This window comes from Neltuma alba, unplaced genomic scaffold (assembly GCF_004799145.2).
Source record: "Neltuma alba isolate B1F8T4 unplaced genomic scaffold, ASM479914v2 tig00010126_pilon, whole genome shotgun sequence".
In the NCBI taxonomy this organism is placed as follows: domain Eukaryota; kingdom Viridiplantae; phylum Streptophyta; class Magnoliopsida; order Fabales; family Fabaceae; genus Neltuma; species Neltuma alba.
Window position 1 is genome coordinate 49,372 of NW_021635077.1, and position 19,598 is coordinate 68,969.

Genomic DNA, 19,598 nt, shown 5'->3' on the forward strand with positions numbered 1-19,598 from the left:
TGAAATTTTTGCGTATCAAATAATTGATACAAGAAATGTCTTGAAATGTTTTGTATGGATAAATCACATCTATTCCATTATGTATTCTAGTAGTTCTAAGATCTTTGGAGGGGAATAAAGATTCTTTTAGATTTCGAGAAGGTAATAAAGAACTACTTAGTCCAGAAGCACCAAATCATAGGTCTAGAAGTACCATATCATAGTACAATAGGTGCAGCTATATATCTTGCCAGTCACGCATAACCTGACATATCATTTGCTGTTAACTTACTATTACAATATAGTTCTTTACCAACACAAATGCATTAAAATAGAATTCTAGATTCTTTTCCGATCCATATGTTGGTAATTCCAGATGGAGTATTCATTTCATAATATTCAAAAGATGGTGAAATTATATCTAGCAAATCTGTTCAAATAAAAATCTAATAAATTTGTTCACCAAGTCACTTCCTGTTAAAATATTTGAAAAGCTTGTTCATGATATTGGAAGTCATGAACTCAAGGATATCAATTGATATTACCAAAAGGGGGAGTTAATACATGCCTCTTTTTTCCTTGTCGATGGTTTTTTCCGCTATGTTTTCCTAGCAAGGTTAATAAAGTGGCATTAAATAGTGTATCAATGAATGTATATTCTTTTTCTTCTGTTAGGTTTTTGACCCATAAGATTGTTCCTAGTTAAAGTTTTTTAATGAGGTACAGTCTTGCATAATGGACATCTAAAGAGCAGTGTTATGAATATTCTAAGTGTGGGTGTCTATCTCCTCATTCTTTTTAAGTCTATCAAGTAACTCCTACTACTTCCACTATAAATTAATCTCCCACTACTCCATTACTTTTTTACTATGTCTTTAATATTTTAACTCACCTCCACTTACATTCATGTGGTTTATTGCCTACTATCTATCATTCAAAGATAAGTGTAAGTTATGTATAAGACTATGCCTATAAATAGAGCATATCATTGTGTTGTGATGCAAGTGAAAGAAAGTGAAGCAGGTGAAGGAATACAATATCATCTCTCATTTTCATATCCACATCCCTTCTCTAATTTACTTTCTTTGTTAGTTAATTTTATAACAAAATGGAATTTTTTTGCATAGCTATTTCATTTTTCAATAGAAAACAAAGAAATTATATTAAAAAAACAAAGTTACAAAAAAAACAAGGGCAAGAAAAGGGAAACATCCTAAAAAAATACCTCTAAAATTTCAAAATCCCTGATAAAAAATTATAAAAATGTGTTGTTATTCACTTTTCAAATGTTATGATTAATTGTTATTAAAGTGTAGTAAATAATATTAATTTAAAATTTTGAAATTCAAAAGTACTTTTTTGGGATTCTACCAAAAGAGAAGGAAAAACCAATTGCCTAGTCTTCTTTTATCATCCCCAATTTCTTTATCTTGGGTGAGAGGTGTAATGGTTGATAAAAAATTAAAAAATTCAAGCTTTCCTTTCATCTATCAAAATCTTCTATTGCAAAAACCTTTCCCATATTTTCCTATCATATGCAAGCATTTGAACTAAAAACCCAACATCAAACTTTCAGGGGATCATGGTTAAAATTATATTGATGTTAAATTCTCCCCTAAACTGGTCAATTAATAAAATTATACTATATTCTTTCTTTAACATAAGACTTAATTGACTAATTTAAAAAAAATTTAAAAGTTAAAAAAAACTACTTAATTATAGAATATATTGCATAATCTCTCTAAAATACTTATACATATAATTAAATTCTATATCAGTTTATAAGCCAGGCAAATTATTTTGAAAAAATGATAAATATAATACTTTAAAATGATTTATTTAACGTTCTTAATCTTTTCAAATTAGTAAATTAGATCTTATATTAAAGATTAAATGTAGTATTAGTTACATCAAAAAGATATGGAACACAAATTACTATTATTATATCTTACCTTACCTTTACCACTTCATATAACTTTACGTGATGTTAAAATATTCTTTAATTACGATTAAATTTCTGGAAATATCATTGCTTTTCAATTTTTTATTTAAGCGATTATGCATGGTGATGGGCAATATGATTAAAATAATATTATTTTGCAGTTATAGAGTTTTACACTGTAGTTTTACTCAGAGGTGTTTGGATTAGTGAAAAAGTGTTTTTCAAAAGTACTTTTTCGTAAATCAAGACAAATTTCATCACATATATACTTCGTATACTGTAAAAGTATTTTTAAAACCATGGTTTTGTTTCTACCTAAGCATCCTCTCAATTGAACATATAGTAAATTCTTCCTTAAATGGATATGCTTGCCTAATCACCACCCTCGAACTTCCTATTTGGAATATCTTCATTAGAAAGCTTGTTTCACACCATAAGATCATTTCCCATGCATAAAAGGGCGCCCTTTTGAATGTAATATAATTATGATAGTAGTCTCTTTAATTGTGTGTGTAGCACTCTTAACTTGCTCTACATAATTAAACATCCATCCTCATCGATCTAGTTGCTTCTTATATCTTCTAATGTCAAAGAGATTCATGCATAGTTAACCACATATACGTTGGTATTTTCTAAGGCGCGGACAATCTCCAAATTTCTCCTAAACACGGTTCATGCCACCTTCCTTCTCATTCATGAGTGCTTTTTTAATAATTATTGCCATATAATAACTCCTACTGTGCGGATCCTATATTGAACCACCTTGATTTTTTAGCATAACAAAACTAGTAAAAATATTGTTTTGAATGATTTAATTGCAAATTATATGACAAAAAGATCAAAGTTGAAGGGATAAGAGAAGGCTTAGGTGTTGGAAATTGTGCCTTAGGAGCAAATCATTGTGTTATGAACATTGTTGATTTATGAATTTCTTAATTATGTTATCATATTATTTGCATGTTTACTGTGATGACTATCCTTGGATAACTCATGATTTTATCCTAAATGTCCCTAGTCGGTCATCTATGTGGGAGTAGAGATGAAATAAGACCAGTATGACTTTGAAGATGTATAGAGATATAAATCAAAGTCATAGGCACATGTAAGAGTACAAGGTGTTGGATCGACCCGCTATGAGAGAGCTGCATGGGTTAAGTCATAAGCTTCTCTCATATACAAACCATGTCACTATGCCCTTTGACTTGAGATCATCATGGATTCCTACATGAGAAACGCTCAGCTTTGACCTAGTCAAAAGTCACTTTTGATCGAGTGATCATAAAGACTATGTTCAGGCTTAGTGGTTTTTCATATGGAGGAATATGAATGGTCAAGATGGAATTTGTCCCTCACATTCGTAGAGAGACATTACTTGGCCCCTCGATGAGTGAGTCTGAGAAATGTATGGCCATACTATAATGGAAAGGTAGTTCCATTTCTATACTCAGACTACTCAGGGATCGAGAAAGTAACGGTCAAGAATAGGAGGATGACGTTCTCCATGCCTCATCCATGATCGAAATGTCATGTGACAAAAGGGACGTGATATGGTTGTATGAAAGGTTACATCGTTCATCGATCCTCATATGATTTGGGTAGTCGTGATGTCTTGTTAGAGACCGCTTACGACTTGTGAGTCATTATAGTAAATGGCCCACTGCCAACTTCATATGGGCCTACAGGGTCGCACACAAAATAGCCCAACACGAGCTATGATGTCCATATTCGTTAAATCTAAGATATGTCCAGATTCAATGAATAATCTAGGGTGGACATGTATATATATATATATAAATTCACGTATATATATTATATGATATAAGAGATATTTATAAGATTTGATTTATAAAGATAAATTAAATCTATATCACTTTTAAATTGATGAGGCATGATATAATATCTCAAATTTGATTTATTAGAATAAATCAAATATAATTCTGTCATATCTTTATTTTGAATTAAATGAATAGGTGAATTAAATATGTAAGACGGATTTAATATATAAACCGTATTTATTTAATTGATTTCTTATCAAATTACGTAATATATGATATTGTATTAATTTGAAATTAATCCTAAATTAATTCCGAAATCCAATATCCTTAGCGTCCTATATATATTTGATATTAGGAGCTAAGGTTTTGGGTGTGTGAGAGTGCAAAAGGTTTGCAGATAAGAAACGGCCAAAATAGAGATGGTGAGGACGGATTCTCAAACCCTAGAAGGACAAGAGGCGCTAGCACGTCGTTCGTGATTGGAACGCTGTTCGTGTGGATACCGGTAGAGGAAGCCGATCTGAGTTGTCGACTTCTCACGATCGAAAAGAGAGCATAAGCATCCCGAATGTCGGAATCCCCGAGCCACCAATTATTCGAATACCGCAGGTAACACCTCTTACTACTTAACTTAGACACAATCGGTAGATCCGAGCAAGGGATTGAAAAATTTTAAAGTTATTTTTCCGCTGTATGCCTTTCAATTCCTTGCATTGGGAACTTTAGAATATGAATCTTTTGAGTCTTGGCATCTCTTGTAAAAGAGTTTTAAAAAGCTTTGCTTATGATATATAGGAGTAGTGCGAGGTAGTTATAGTGAATGGCTGTGTGGTTATTCCATCAAAATAAAGAGCTGTAGTATCAAAATGACAGAAGCATAGGGGTTGTTGGAAGGACTTACACTTTTGCTAGGAAATGGGATTAAAACAAGAGGAAGTTAAAGTGACACATCTCAACTTGTAAATGAATTTTTATGAAGGATAGGAGATACAAGGATGTTATTTAATCTCTTAAAAGATTAAGGACCTCTTGGAATGAAATTGGATGGTGCACATCAATATAATCATGTTTTTTAGGAGGGCAACCGCTATGTAGATAAATTAACTCATATGTGCAGGACTTAACCATCTCACAGAAAGTTATGGAATTTGCCTCCCAGTGAGGTGTGTGAGATCCTCCATAAAGGTGTTACTGGAACTTTATTTCTATGTAGGCTTGTGATGTAATCTCTTGGCTTCTTCCTTCTCACCCACAAAAAAAAAAGATTTAAAAGAGTATTTGATCAATAACTGGTGCAAACCCACAAGGGAAAATCCCACAAATCCATAACCAATTCAAATACATGCACCCCAAAAACATAAACAAAGGTCTGGTAATATACTTGAACCCTTGAACACGGAAGAACAAGGACCCAAAGTGTTGAAAGACGCCACAAGGTTGATCAATCCTTGATAAGTCTGTTAATTTAATGAAAAACCCTAGAGAGAATTCCCTCTCAAGTCAGAAATTGCAAAATACAACTTTTTCATTCAAATTCCAAATCTGCTTCCAAATAAGGGTTACAATATCTTATAGAGGATACATTCAGAAATCTGACCTAAAAAGCATTAAATAAAATCTAGAAAATCAAAATATAAAATCTAACTTAAATAAAATAATAAGGGCTTGATTTAGGTAACTTGGAAACTCAAAAGTCAAATCTGCCAATTAATTATGAATTTTCGCTCAAATGCATTTAATGAAATATAATCGGCATATCAAGACCAAAATATGATTAATTAGGCCCAAATGAGTCTTCTCATGTATTATACTTGATCCAAGCTCCTTAAATTGAAGTCTCCAAGCCCAAGATATGATCATCAGCTCCATTTTCAGCCCAAATGATGTTAGCGACGTCCTTAGCATTTTCATCCAGATTTGATGCTCCAATAAATGCCATTTGCTTTGTCAAAGTGTCTTACACTAGTCCACTCAAAGTTTCCTTAATTTTTTTAGCTTTTGCTATTGTGATTGGTCCAGTTGGGATTTGTAATAGATCATTAGCTTGCTGTATCGCATCAATAACAAACAAATGGTTTGCCTCACAAATGGCACTTGGATAGAATTAATTACATATGCATTATATCCTACCTTATTGATGCAGATTGGAATTTGAATGAAAGGATTTTAAATTTGGGTTTAGAGGCATTTTTGTCATGGAATTATGTTGTAAGGAGCATTAATCATCCTAAACTATTTATTAGAGCAGTTCATCCCACAAGTGTAAAAATCATTATAACATTGCCCCTGTCCTAATAGATGTTAAAGTTTATCATTAACTCTAACATGATTTCAGTTAAAGAGCTTTTTTAACCCTCAAAATATTCATGAAGGTGTAATTAGCACCCTAAAGTTCAATAATATAGAGTAATTAATACTCATGCTTCTTTTCCATCCAAAGATGTTCAAAATTTTTTTGCGAACAATATATTCATTAATAACAAGAAAAAAAAGGTCTTTCAATTATTGGTGATCCATTACAATGTTATTGGTATATATTTATCTTAACTTACTCTCTAAGCACTCGTCGGTAAAAAAAAAACACTCTTAATCTCATAATGATTGACAATGTCAAAACATGATACACATGTTTTGATTAAAAAAAGGAAGAATAAATGGATGTCATGTAGCTTTCCAAACAAGGATTCATCAATAAAAAAGAAAAAGATTTGTCAATCCACACCAATTGTCAACTAACAATATCGTGAAAAGTTAGATATGTCTATCCTAGCAAATTACAAGACAAACTGACTTTTTTGACTCATGAATACCTAAACACGTGACAATATAAACAAATATAATATGTAATCATAATGTTAGTTGATTATTAGTACAAAACCATACAACTCTCAAAAATCTTGGATGGAAACTCATTAAATGCAAAGGAGAACTAGGGGATCAAGTAACCAGAGACAAGTATGGCCATGGAAATAATCTCATTCCACAGATTAACCAGGGTCGGTGTGGGTCAAATGTGTAGGATAGAATAAAACCAACATTGGGCAGTGTATAATAGGGATAAGAGCCTATAATCATGGTTAGGATGTATAATGGAAGTGGGAAAAATGATTTGTGTTACAACCCCCGTAATTCATGGTAAATAAACATTTTTAAAAGGATAATTACTTTAAAAGGCTAGCCATGGTAGGAAGGATAAACATAATCAAATAGAAATTTACCATAGTCAATAACAAACCAAATCTTTAACAGAGTAGTAGCTACTGTTCTAGAATAATAAAGATAGTTAATCAAATAAGAAAGGATCAACATTTGATTTTCCATGTATATATCAAATCCATCAGCAATACTCTGGAATCTCAACTACAATTAAGACCAATTGTAAATGGGCTAGGACATTGAAGTCCATCAAAATAACTACCACTACTGCCCATTATCAATTGCAATCAAAATAACGATCACATATGACCAAAAAGGGCTCCGCCCAATAGTACAAGTCTAGAATGCAACGGAAAGGCTATGATAATGTTAACTAAAACAAAAAGGCCCTAAAGTTTGGCAATATACATCAGTCAAAACATGTATATCAAAATAGAGGCTATACAGAGTGGAAAGGAAAACTCAAGCCTCGGACACCTTCCCCTTGGGACCAACACCTGAACCCTCGCCTGAAAAATGTTAAATAACCACGGGGTGAGTCAACTTGACCCAATAACCACAATTCCAATTCAACAAGTATCCAGGGAGTGATTACAAGATAGCTAAGCGGGCAAAGTACAATTTCAAATAACATATAAGTTAAACATCTTTACAGAAAACAATATATAATAATTCAGAAAGTAACTTGCATGCATAGGACTTCATCAACCATCCTTATAACCTCCTTGTAACCTCTGACAGAACCCATGGGCTATTCACACATAACAGGATTCGTCTCTTTTACAAGACTGCACCAAGCTCTCCAATAATGAGGTGTAACTCGGCCAAAAGTTACAGAGCTCATATCGGACCATGGGTTCCCTTTCCTTGGAATATGGAAAGGTGTCATGTCCCTTGGGCTGACCCTTGACCCGGCCAAAGGAAGGGTGATACCGAGGGCCCTAAGAATGTTAATGCCAACCACTGGGCGCCAAGTGGCGGCTATACCACGTGGTATAAATAATCAGACCTCCCACAACTACATTTCAGCACAACCAATACAGCTCAATCCAACCATCCAATTCTACACAATTTCATATCCATAAAGTATTCTCATATTCAATAATCAAATTTGTTCAACATCAACAAGATATTCATAAGATGAAATAATTCATGCCCACTTAACTAATAAATTTATCAAAACTTAAATCTTGATATAGATATATAAATTACTTTTCATACAGAAACCACCATAACACATATTGAGAACATTTATAATATCAACACATGCTTATAATCACATCAACAAGCATACAAGGTAAATTAGAAAGTGGTTACCTCAAGTTCTTGACACAAGAACTAAAAGTAGGAGGATTCAAGACCCAAGAGCCCAAACCAAGCTCACTCTACAATAATAAATTGATAAACATATATTAATATAAAAAGACTAATTAATATAGCATTAAAATAGTTTATTAACTAAATCCCCATAATCGGCTTATCTAAAAATTTATCCTTAGGAAAAAAAAATAATAATTCATCTATTCTTCCAAGTGACAATTCCTAGTACTTCCCAACTCTATTTCTCTCATTCACATCATTAATAAGAATATTTCCTTTAAATCATCCAAAAGTCTCCAAAAAGTGTTTATTTTAACTCTTAGAAAAATAGTCATGTACCATCTATGCCTCCAATCATTATTACAATCCTATTCCCTTCTTCCATTTATCATTTCCCATTCATTAGAATCAATAACTTATAATATTTTCCTCAATTTACTCCAAACACCCAATTTCCACTACTTAAAGTCTCTTCAAGAATCATTAACATTACTATTTCAACAACAATCCTCAAGGTTTAAGCATTGAATCCTCAATATAACCTCAAATGAACTCAACTAAGAGATAAATTTTGAAATTAATATCATCATTAACACTAATCACCATTTCCCAACCAAACACTAACTTATATTGTCTCAAATCAACCATCCAACTAAAATCTAAGTCATAAGACTCTTATTCTAACCACATAAGCTCTATTAATATCCTAATACTAAATTAGAAGCCTTAAAAATTAAAAATCTAACAAGCCCTAAAAATATTCATTCTGCCATAACTTAGAAAATAAAAGAATAAGCTAAATAATAAAAATTTTAGGATGAAGATGACTTACATAGATATCTTATATGTACCCAAGTAGAACCCTTCCTTTCTCACACACTCAAACCACCTCTCACACCCACTCACTGTCGCGGCGCTGCGAGGACGCGGACCAGAGGAAACAGCGAAGCGGAAAAGGGGAGGGGGAGAAGCATCTGAAAGTGGGGGTACGTGTACCCCCCCACTTGAAATGAATATTTTTTTTTTAATAAAAGAGGCCACGGCCCAAAAGGGGCTTACACCCCCCCGCCTCCTCCCGCTGGCAGTGGGTGGCCCACGTGCCACCCACTTGCCTTTATATATATATTATTTTTTTTAATATAAAAATAATAATAAATTTATTATTTTTTTATATATATGATTTATATGTATATAACAGAAATTATGATTTACTATTTATTCAATAACCTTTAATATTAAATATTATGAATTAATCTCACCCATATAATCTAAATCCTATAATAAGATTAAAAAAAAATGGAATGTTACAATTTGTTACTAGTCAAACCAAACTATGAAAAGTTAACTTGTGATGATAATAGGCACGACCCTTTGTGGGATAGAATATAAAAAATGAAGGTACTTCAAAGATGCAAATCTTTCCTCTGGACACACATAAGAGGTTGCTCGACAATGCTTTGAGACACATGTAAGGTCTGGGGGAAGATGATGCTTGTCTTATTTGTGTACATGAGTTGAAGACTTCTACACGATCTTGGAGACAGACACATCAAAAGGAGACTCTATGAGTCGATAGTTCCACTCGACGTGCAAAAACAATTTTGTACAACAAATTTCGACGGCTGGATATGATAGAACACATCCTCAAGCATAGAGAAGAAGATGGACAACAAGAAAGCCATTTTCACTACTACATGTTTATTAATAATTGATGTCAAATGCTTAATGGGTATATAAAAACCGTAAAGAAAAAAAAAAGTGAGGTGCTATTTAGCAAAACAATACTTGACAGATGTTACTTAAACAATATCGAGTAGCTTGACAATTTAAAATGAAACTATCAAGTATTGTTTCACACAGAATTACTTGACAGTTTTCTCTTCAAACCGTCAAGTATTTTGAATAAATACTTGACGATTTTATCCTAAAATCATCAAGTATTATGTTTTAAAATCCCTGATCTGATACATGTCCTTTTTTATTTTAGTTTCTCCACTTGCTTTTGTGCTTTTTCCTTAAGCCTTTGACTACTCTATTCTAGCATCCCACTACTGTTTCACACTTTACTCACGTCTTCTAAGCTTGTGGGTTCTTCTTCATCATCATCTGTCATCACCTACCCCTGTTCTTCACATTTTAGTGCCTCTATGCCCTCACCCGCCTTTGTTTCACACTCTCTTCCATTCGCCACCAGCCACACTCTCCACTCTCTAGGTTTCATCTATTTCTTCTTCTTCTTCTTCTACCAAGTACCTGCTTCTTCTTCAGCACAATATGGGTTCTGATGCATCTTCTTCTACCAAGTACTCGTTGTCTTGCTCACTATCTTGCATTTTTTTTTTGTGTTCGTGGGTTTTGTTGTTTTTTTTTTCCAGAAGGTTTGTATGTTCTAAAGTTTTGCTTTGTAGCTTTGTTTAATTTTTTTACATGTTTAAATCAATGGCATTGTTCTAGCGTCTGAAGCGTTATTATGTAGCCTTGGTTTTTACATGTTAAAATCAATGTCATCATTCTGATTTGCTGATTAATAATTTTGTGAAGTTAATATAGTTGAAATAGTGGGCATAAAGCCTAGAAAATGGTAATTTTTAAGCCATTAAGCGATCGAATTTTTCCCAAATGAAATGGCACATGATTGAATTTAGATGAAATTGTTTCTAAATTCATTGGCATTGCTTTAGATATTTGGAATGGTTTAAATGATTAAATGTTAGTTGGGATTTTGCTATTTAGTGTGAAGAATTAAACATGCATGAATAGTGGTTTTAGTTGCTTGGTTTTCCAAACTGATATTGCCTTGCTTACTATTTAATAATTTTTTTGAAGTTAACATAGTTCAAATAAAGAGCATAAAACCTAAGAAATGCTTATTTTTAAGTTGTTACATTGCCAAATTGTTTCCAAATAGAACGGCACAAGCTTGAATTGTTTTAATTACTAGTTATTAACAACTACAATAGCATAAATAAAATTAAAGAGAGACAACATGTGATTATTTGTGACTTATTGATTTCCTATCTTTGTTTAATTTTGCAAATATTTTTGAATCGTTGACTATATTTCCCTCTAAATAATTTATGTTAGATGGAGACCATAGATAAGGAATAGATGTCCGCCAATCAAAGGAATATTGGGCTAGGGTAAGAGATTTTTTTAAGTTTGTAGTTGAGCATACTGGTGATCACACTAGGATTGTTTGTCCTTGTGTAAATTTTTGTTTTTCAAGTGGGTTTTGTAATCTATTTGTGAGAGTCACTTAATTATAAGTAGAATTGATCAAAGTTATAAATGTCGGATAAAGCATGGGGAGACAAGAGATGTGAGTAATCAAGGGTATAGTAAAAGCTGTGGATCACTTAATTTTGACATAAGCACACATGAAGTTGGTTGAAGATTTGGCCAACATGATTGAATGGGAACTCGAGGATTGTCTAGAAATGTTTGAGAGGTTAAAGAGTGATGCAGAAACATCTTTGTATGAAAGTTATACTGAGTTCAAAAAATTGTATGCAGTTTTAAAATTGTATAACTTGAAAGTAAGAAATGAGTGAAGTGACATAAGTTTCACAGAATTGGTTTTGCTCATGAAACAAATACTACCAAAGGAAAACGAGCTTCCAAGCAAAGTATATGCTGCAAAATAGGCGTTACGCTTTGTCATCCTAAGCTATGAGAATATACATGCTTGCCTAATTATTGTATTTTTTTTATGAAGGAATATAAATCATTAACTGTTAGTGGGCACAATATAAATAATTAATAAGATAATTTTGGTTTTGGTATTTGTCATTTGTTTGATTGATTTTTGCCTTTTGTTTTTGGTTTTTTTACTTAGATAATTTGGTTGTGATTTTGGTAATTGGCCCATTTTGATTTTGGCTTAAGGTAATTAGCCATTTTGGTTTTGGTTTGGTTTTTCTTTCCTCGCATGCTTATCCAATTTTGATTTTTGGTTTAGAGTACATTGTATGACTTTTGGTTTGTTAAAATATAGTGTAAATTGGTTTCCTATTTGGTGGTTGGATTGATATATATGTGGTTGTTCTATTATTGCTTCTCTGTTTTGTATTGCCGCCTTCTATTTTTATATTTTTTTCCTAAAAAGGTCTTTAATACTTGACAGTTATTCAGTTTAATCATCAAATATATAGTCCCAATAGATAATTATTAAAGCTAAATGCTTGAAAGTTTTCAATTTATAATTGTTAAGTATTTATAACCATCAAGTATTTATATCAATACTTGACAGTTTTAACATATATGGCTCTACCAATACTTAACCATCAAATGTTTGTTAAGATCACATATGATGCCTCCATATTTGATAGTTCTTAATAGTCAATTATAGCAAAAAATAACCGTCAAGTATTTGCATTTTTATAGTAGTGTAATTTTACTATCACTTACTGGTGGATTTGGAGATGAAGAAACCTATGCATCTTTGAAAACAAGCTCATCACAAATAAAGATCTTATTAACAGTGTTAGAGCACCCTTACTAGCACTAGAGAGGCTCATTAGAAGAGGATGTGTAGAGGGAGGGCCCTTGTGACAGGAGTGAATCATAATAAACGCCATTGGACTCCCTGTAACCAAGGTTGGATGAAAGTGAACATTGATGGTGCAGCTGCTACTAGCTCAACAAGTAGAGCTTGTGGGGTTTGGTATGAGATGAGCATGGGAGCTGGATTCGAAGCTTCATTTATCACTTTAGGGAAGGAGACAGTCTTACTACAGAGGTTTGGCCATGTGTCCATGGCTAAAAACTTGCTTAGGACCTAGGCCTGCAAAGAATAATGCTCGAGTCTGACTCCAAAGGCACTGTCTATTTTGAACAAACGAACTAGTGAAGCCCACACTAATTATGAGCTATTTGGTAAAGCCCAAAATATGCTACAAAGAGAATGGATTATGGAGGTTAAACATGTGAGTCAACAAGCAAATAGAGTAGATGATGTATTGGCTAAGAAAGGACCCTCTATAATGCTAGGAGTCCACTTTATGGATCAAGCCCCCAGTGAGATCGACTTCATGCTTAGGAGAGGTAAGGTAGTATAACAATAGCTTTCCCTTTCTTAATGCCACCCTTTGACTTTTTAAACTTTCTTTTTACACTCTAGTCATACAGGGAGGGATATTGAAATAGAAATGAAAAAAATGCTTACTTGAGTGGGGAATTAATTTGGTGTTCTGTGTTATGATGTTGAGGGATAGTTTCCTTTCTAATGATGCTATTATTTCCTACTTGAAAGAAAAGAAATTAATAATCATAGTTGTTCCTTTATGAAAAGCTAGTTTTTAACTGTGAAATGTTGCCCACATTATAAATTTAATTATTATTGATGAGTTGAAAAATAGGAAGATATGTGAAGAAAGTTAGGGAGGATAGACGTCAATTTTTAGGCAATTCCCCCTTAAAATGAGAAAGTTTGAAAAGACTTATAAGAATAAAAAGTTAAAGAGGTTGTTTATTGTTAAGTCTATCATGGTTAAGAGAAAGAAATACATCTTTGAAAACCACGATATAAAAAGACATAAACTTAACATTTAAAAGACACTATCATGGTTAAATAATTTAAAGTATTATACAAATTAAGGCTAATCATGATAGAAAGAGATTGAAGACATAGTAGAAGGAATTATCATGGTTAGGAAAAAGATTGGACCCCATACAATTTACAAAATTATTCCTTAAACACATCTATAAAATTAATCATAATAGAGAAGAGTGAAACTTGTAACAAACACGCCACCATGATTATAAAAAATCTTACGATACAACAATCTGGGCATGTTCAAACATAATAATCATATATAATAAGGCTTAGGGCAAAATTGAAACCCAAGGGAATATTACCCACTACACAACCCTATTATAAATTCCACACACACTAAACATGACCATCACACAATAACTTTTAAAATAAACTTCTACTAGTTAGATTGTCCTTTCTAGATCAGTCATTATAGTATAGGTTTAGAAAATATGATCAGTGATATTTTTGTAAATATTGATATACTTTCAGACCGACTTTGTAAAAATGCAGTCTAAATAATAAGATCTATATATGTTACTAATTAATCAGTCTAGAAAATAATAAAGATAATTTAAAAATAAGTCTACATTTATATTTATATGAGTTTCTAGACCGGTTATTCATACATTCGATCTAAAATTATTTTTCTAGGTTAGGTGTGTTAGAGGACAAGTCTTTCTCAATTTTGAAGATGACTCCTCAATTGCCTGCTGCTCTAAATCGTCGTTCTTTCAGCTTCTAACTCATAAGTGTGTGAATTTAATACATGCAAAGTATATGTTCAATTGTTCCTATCTCTTCAAATTTTAAAGTTCAGAAGCCATGTCTATAACATCTGACCTTTTCAAATAAAGACTAAACATGTGATTAAGAGTCTGTTAAGGACTAAAGAAAATAATAGACATTCCAATACAACATCGCATTCTGTCCCAAGTAGGGAAAACTGTATTTTTAAAAAATTACAAGTAAGAATGGGCAACTTTAATTTGGAAATAAAGCTTGAAATTTGAAGAAAAATCCCCAGAGATCCACAAAGATGGAGAATAAAATTCCATACCATATTGAGGCTTCATTAAGGCATAAATGAGGAAATAACTTAAAGGAATTTATTTAATTTCTGAAATTTTTGGTTAATTAGGGGATAATTAGTCAAATTTAAAATTAATGAAAACTACTAGGAGGCCTCAAATAATTGAAAAAAATAGGAAAAAGTTATTTTGAGATTAATGTGAGTTTGTAAAAATGGTTTCGTGCCCAAGAAATAGAAGATTTAGCTCAAATAACATTGTGAGGGAATTTTGCCCAATATAAGGTAATTTCTAAAACTTATGGAAAAATACTTAGAGATCAAAATTGAGTTTGAGAAAAATTAGTAATAAGTTCTATTTGAAGCTCTTTCATTCTCTACATAGACAAAATACTCACCGGTCCATTCTCATTCCAGTCATGCTCCATTTTGTTTTCAAAAAGTATTATTCATTTGATCATTTTAAATTTCCTGCGTTATTACTATAACTTCAAAAATTCATAATTTTCTGTACATAGCTTTAAATTAAGTAGTTTACTAAATGTGAACTTCAAGCTAACCAAATATCACAGTCAGATTCTATGATTTGGTCAGAAAAGTTACAGCCACAAAACCATGTTACAAGTATCATTAACCCTTTTTTAATGCTTTGTTATGGAGAGTTAAGGCTATGATCATACAATTTACTAATTACCATTTATGCTTTCACTTTTTCAAGCATAATCATACTTCCCAAGGGATAAGAACATAGTCTCTTACAAAAATCTATAATTGTTATACAAATTATGTAACACCACTCAAAATTCATACTTAAATCTCATAAAACATAACATAATCCATATCAAAGTATAACATTTCATGTAAATTCTCTCTCATCCCTCCACATTTTCCCCTTTCCCTTGAAGGACAGCCCCCAATGGTGTCATTGGATATACAAAGGAATGAGATTCCAAAAAAAATCCCAGTAGTAAAAAACAACAATTGTAATACTAACAATACAAGGTATGTCATGCCACACGTTAATTAATGATTTTCTGCATTCCCTAACAAAATCATGCCATGAAAAGGGAGTACATAGACATACCATTCAATAACTCAACTATGCACATTACCAAGACATAAAATGCAAGGAGTTTAACACATTACAACTTAGCTAACTCAATCACATCATGGCATAAAAACACATAGCAAGCAACCATTGCAAGTTAACATCAAAATTGTTAGTCCTTGCTACTTGTTCAAATCTTGCTTCTTCCTTTCTTTCCCTTAGCATTGAAGCTCCTCTTGCCAATATTTAACTCCTATCAATTATAAAATAAGACATTCTAAATTTCAACTCAAACAACATCTATGAATGACTTAACATAAACCCTAATTCTTATCTTGATTTTAGGGTTTTTGTATAATCCTTTTTAAACACAACTCCCATATGTTTTTCCTACATATTTTTCATGTAAAATCCACATTTAAAGTTAGATTCATCAAATCAACTCTTTTTCCCTAGATTTCATGTTGGTTGAGACATAGGGTTTTTGGGTTCAAAATTTTATTTTCATTTTAATGCTTGCAAACAAACACATTTCCTCAACATGATCCTATATAATTTCATTCCTTAAACTCATTAGAAGCATCAAATTAACATGAATCACATCCTAGCCTCATGATCCATGCTTGGCAGAAATACACATACAAAGGTAACAATTGAAATTCTTTCATAAACCAAGGTACAACACAAGTTTCCAACCATTTTCTATTCTTTAATCCCCAAGCCATTTTCTAATCATTCATATCAAATTATATGACATTTTGGGCAGAAATTAGAGTAGGGTTGTTGCCATTTTTCTCCATCAAAATCAAATCCAAAACAATCACTAATCAAGGCAATTAAACCCTTAATGGAAGCCTTGACTTATCTTGGATGATTACTTGAACTTGTCTTGGTTTCCTTCTTCCTTTTTCTCTTCCCTTTTCCTTCAATTCAAGAGCAAAACCTTCCCTCTCTTGTTCTTTCTCTTTTGGCAAAATTATGTGTTGTTTGGGGGGGTTTTTATGGACTCACATTTTGCCATGGCTTCCCTTTTTTTGCCCTTGGAAAATCTTAAAATTCCATGTCTTACTTGGCTCTTGATCATGTCTTCTTCCTTAAGATGAAGCCAAGTGTCCTCTTATATCTCAATAACTGGCCAAATGTCCTCTTATGTGTCATCTTTACAAATTAAATATGTGATTAAAAGTAATATAAAATTATAATTTAACATCTTGCAATTATGTCCCTTGACAAATAGCATAATTCCAACCTGATCCTCCTTTTATAAAAATGGGGTCAAAAATGATAGAAAATTAGGAGAAAAAGTTGCCCTACAAAGCTTTAGGGTCCTATTGGTTCAACCCCATTGAAGGTGTGCAATGTTAATTATTATTACATTACCATAAATGACATGTTTAGTTGGACTTCTAATGGTAAAAAGAATTATAATGGTAATATCAATTGCACCTTTTTTTGGTAATATCCATTCCTATGGGAGGGTTTATGAATGATCATTATAGGGCTGCAATCTCTTATATAAATCGATTTTAGCCTTTGTAATCAATGTGAAAAATACAATATTTTCCCTTAATCGTTATCCTTCTCCAAACTTTATCCTTCATCTCCCTCCCTCCATTACCATTATTGCTCTCTCTCCTCCTACTCCATTGTCTCTTCCCTCCATTATCATATATCTCCTCATGTTGCTTCACTTTTACCTTTAAATTGGTTGATTTTTGTCCCCTCTCTCCATATTGTGCTGTTTTGGTGCATCATATATAGAACACTACTGAAAGAGTTGATGGAAAAAAAGGAATTGTTGCCGACAGTGGGAGACCTCGAATGCAAATAGAGCATAAAGTCGTGCAAGATGGGCAATGCACAAGGGTCACCACAGAGAGAGACAATGAATGTTGAAATGACATATGAGAATGGCATTGCCTTTAAGAGCTAAAGACAGTGAAGGCATCTATTTGGAGAAAAGCAAGGTTAGTTTGGTTCTTTCTTTCTTGTTCACCATAGTCAGATTATGGAGAGGATAAAATTGAAAATGTTTCAAATTGGAAAATTCAAGACCAAGCTGAAACAAAAATGGAGGTGGACTATGAGTTGTTGAAGAGGTGTTATGACTTGCAAGGATCTGACAGAGGGGGATTGGTAATTGCAGAAGGAGCTGTAAGAGCATCTGTTTTGTACTTATGATTGGGGGCATTGCGGACTTTTAATCTTATTTTTATTTGATTAAATATAAAAGATAATTTTTTTGCCAAATCTTATTAATAACTTACCAAACATATTGATGGTAAGGAATATTACATTACACCCTATTTCATTGCATTGCATTACCATCTATAAGCACTTGGTAATTGAACCAAATGGGCCCTTAGGTTATTTTACTATATAATTCCATCCTATTAGTTAAATTTTTTTTGAATCATTTCTAATCCAGAAGATCTAAAAATTCATTTGTCTATGCAAACAACTCTTTTTTATTGAGAAGAAGTTCACCAATTTTTCTCATGTCAAAATTTGACCTATAACTCCTTTTATTCAAAATTTTCCCAAAATCAGTCTTTTATCAGCATAATTTGGTTTTAAATATTTTTAAACTAATCTTTGTACTTTCAGAGGTTATGAATAATTTTACAATCTGTTGTAAACTATCAACTAATTTTTTTCCCATTTTTGTCTGAATAATTGAGGCCTCTGTACATTTAAAATAATTTATTTTGGCTTATTTTTCCTTAACTAGCCAAGAATACCTATAATTACAAAAACTTTTATAATAAATTATTTTTATCCTATTTCTACCTTTTGGGCCTCAGATACTATTTTAGACATTTCATTCTATTTTTCATGCATTTTTGGAAATTTTTAGGAATTTTGGGTATAATTTTCAATACTACCCTTCCTTAACTGAAACTTTTCAAAATGATAATCTAGTCCCTACCCGGATTTCACTTCAAAAGTTATTTCATGTCTGCCTCTACTATTTTATTTAGCCCTCTGTCAGTTCTAAATTTCTCATTTAATAGGTTAAAATTAACGGGATGCAACATCAAACATGTGACGGATGATATTGCGCTACTAATGTATTGGTAATGGGGGCGACTTGACTTATGAGTAAAGAGCCACAATAAACGATAAGTAGAAATTTGATACTTATAACTTTTGTAAATTATATAATACTATCTGACTTATATCCAAATTTATACTCTCTAGTTCAAAACACAGCATGAAATCTTTGAAGAAACTTGATTTTTTTTTATAAGTTACAATTTAGATTTGTCTTATCATTTAATTCTTTCTTCTTCTTTTTTAAATTTTTACTCCTAATTAATTATGTTCTCTCTCATCTCTATTTTTCACTTGTTCTTTCTTATCTCTTTTTCCATTTATTCTCTTTTCTCTCTCACTTACTCTCTCTCATAAAAGGGTATTTTAAGAAAATAAGTTACATTTTTTATATATTTATTGTATTTACTAATTTTAACTGATTTTTGAGTTGAGTGATTTAGTTATTTTATTTTGAACCAGAGGGAGTATTATGTAAATTTATAAATTTTCATTTTTTATTATTAATCAAATAACTCTAATTTTACAAACTAACAAAAGTCAATTCAAATTTAAATTATATTATATAATATAACTTTTACCCAATCTTAAGTTTTCAAAAACACAAGTGAAAATAGGTCTTTTTTCTACCATTAACCCAAATGAACCCTAATTCTTCGTCGTGTTAAAATGGAACATGGCTTTGTCCTACCTTATGCTTCGGATGGCATGGAGGAAGGTTCTTATTCAATGAAACTGAATAGAAGAAAGTTCAAGTCCAT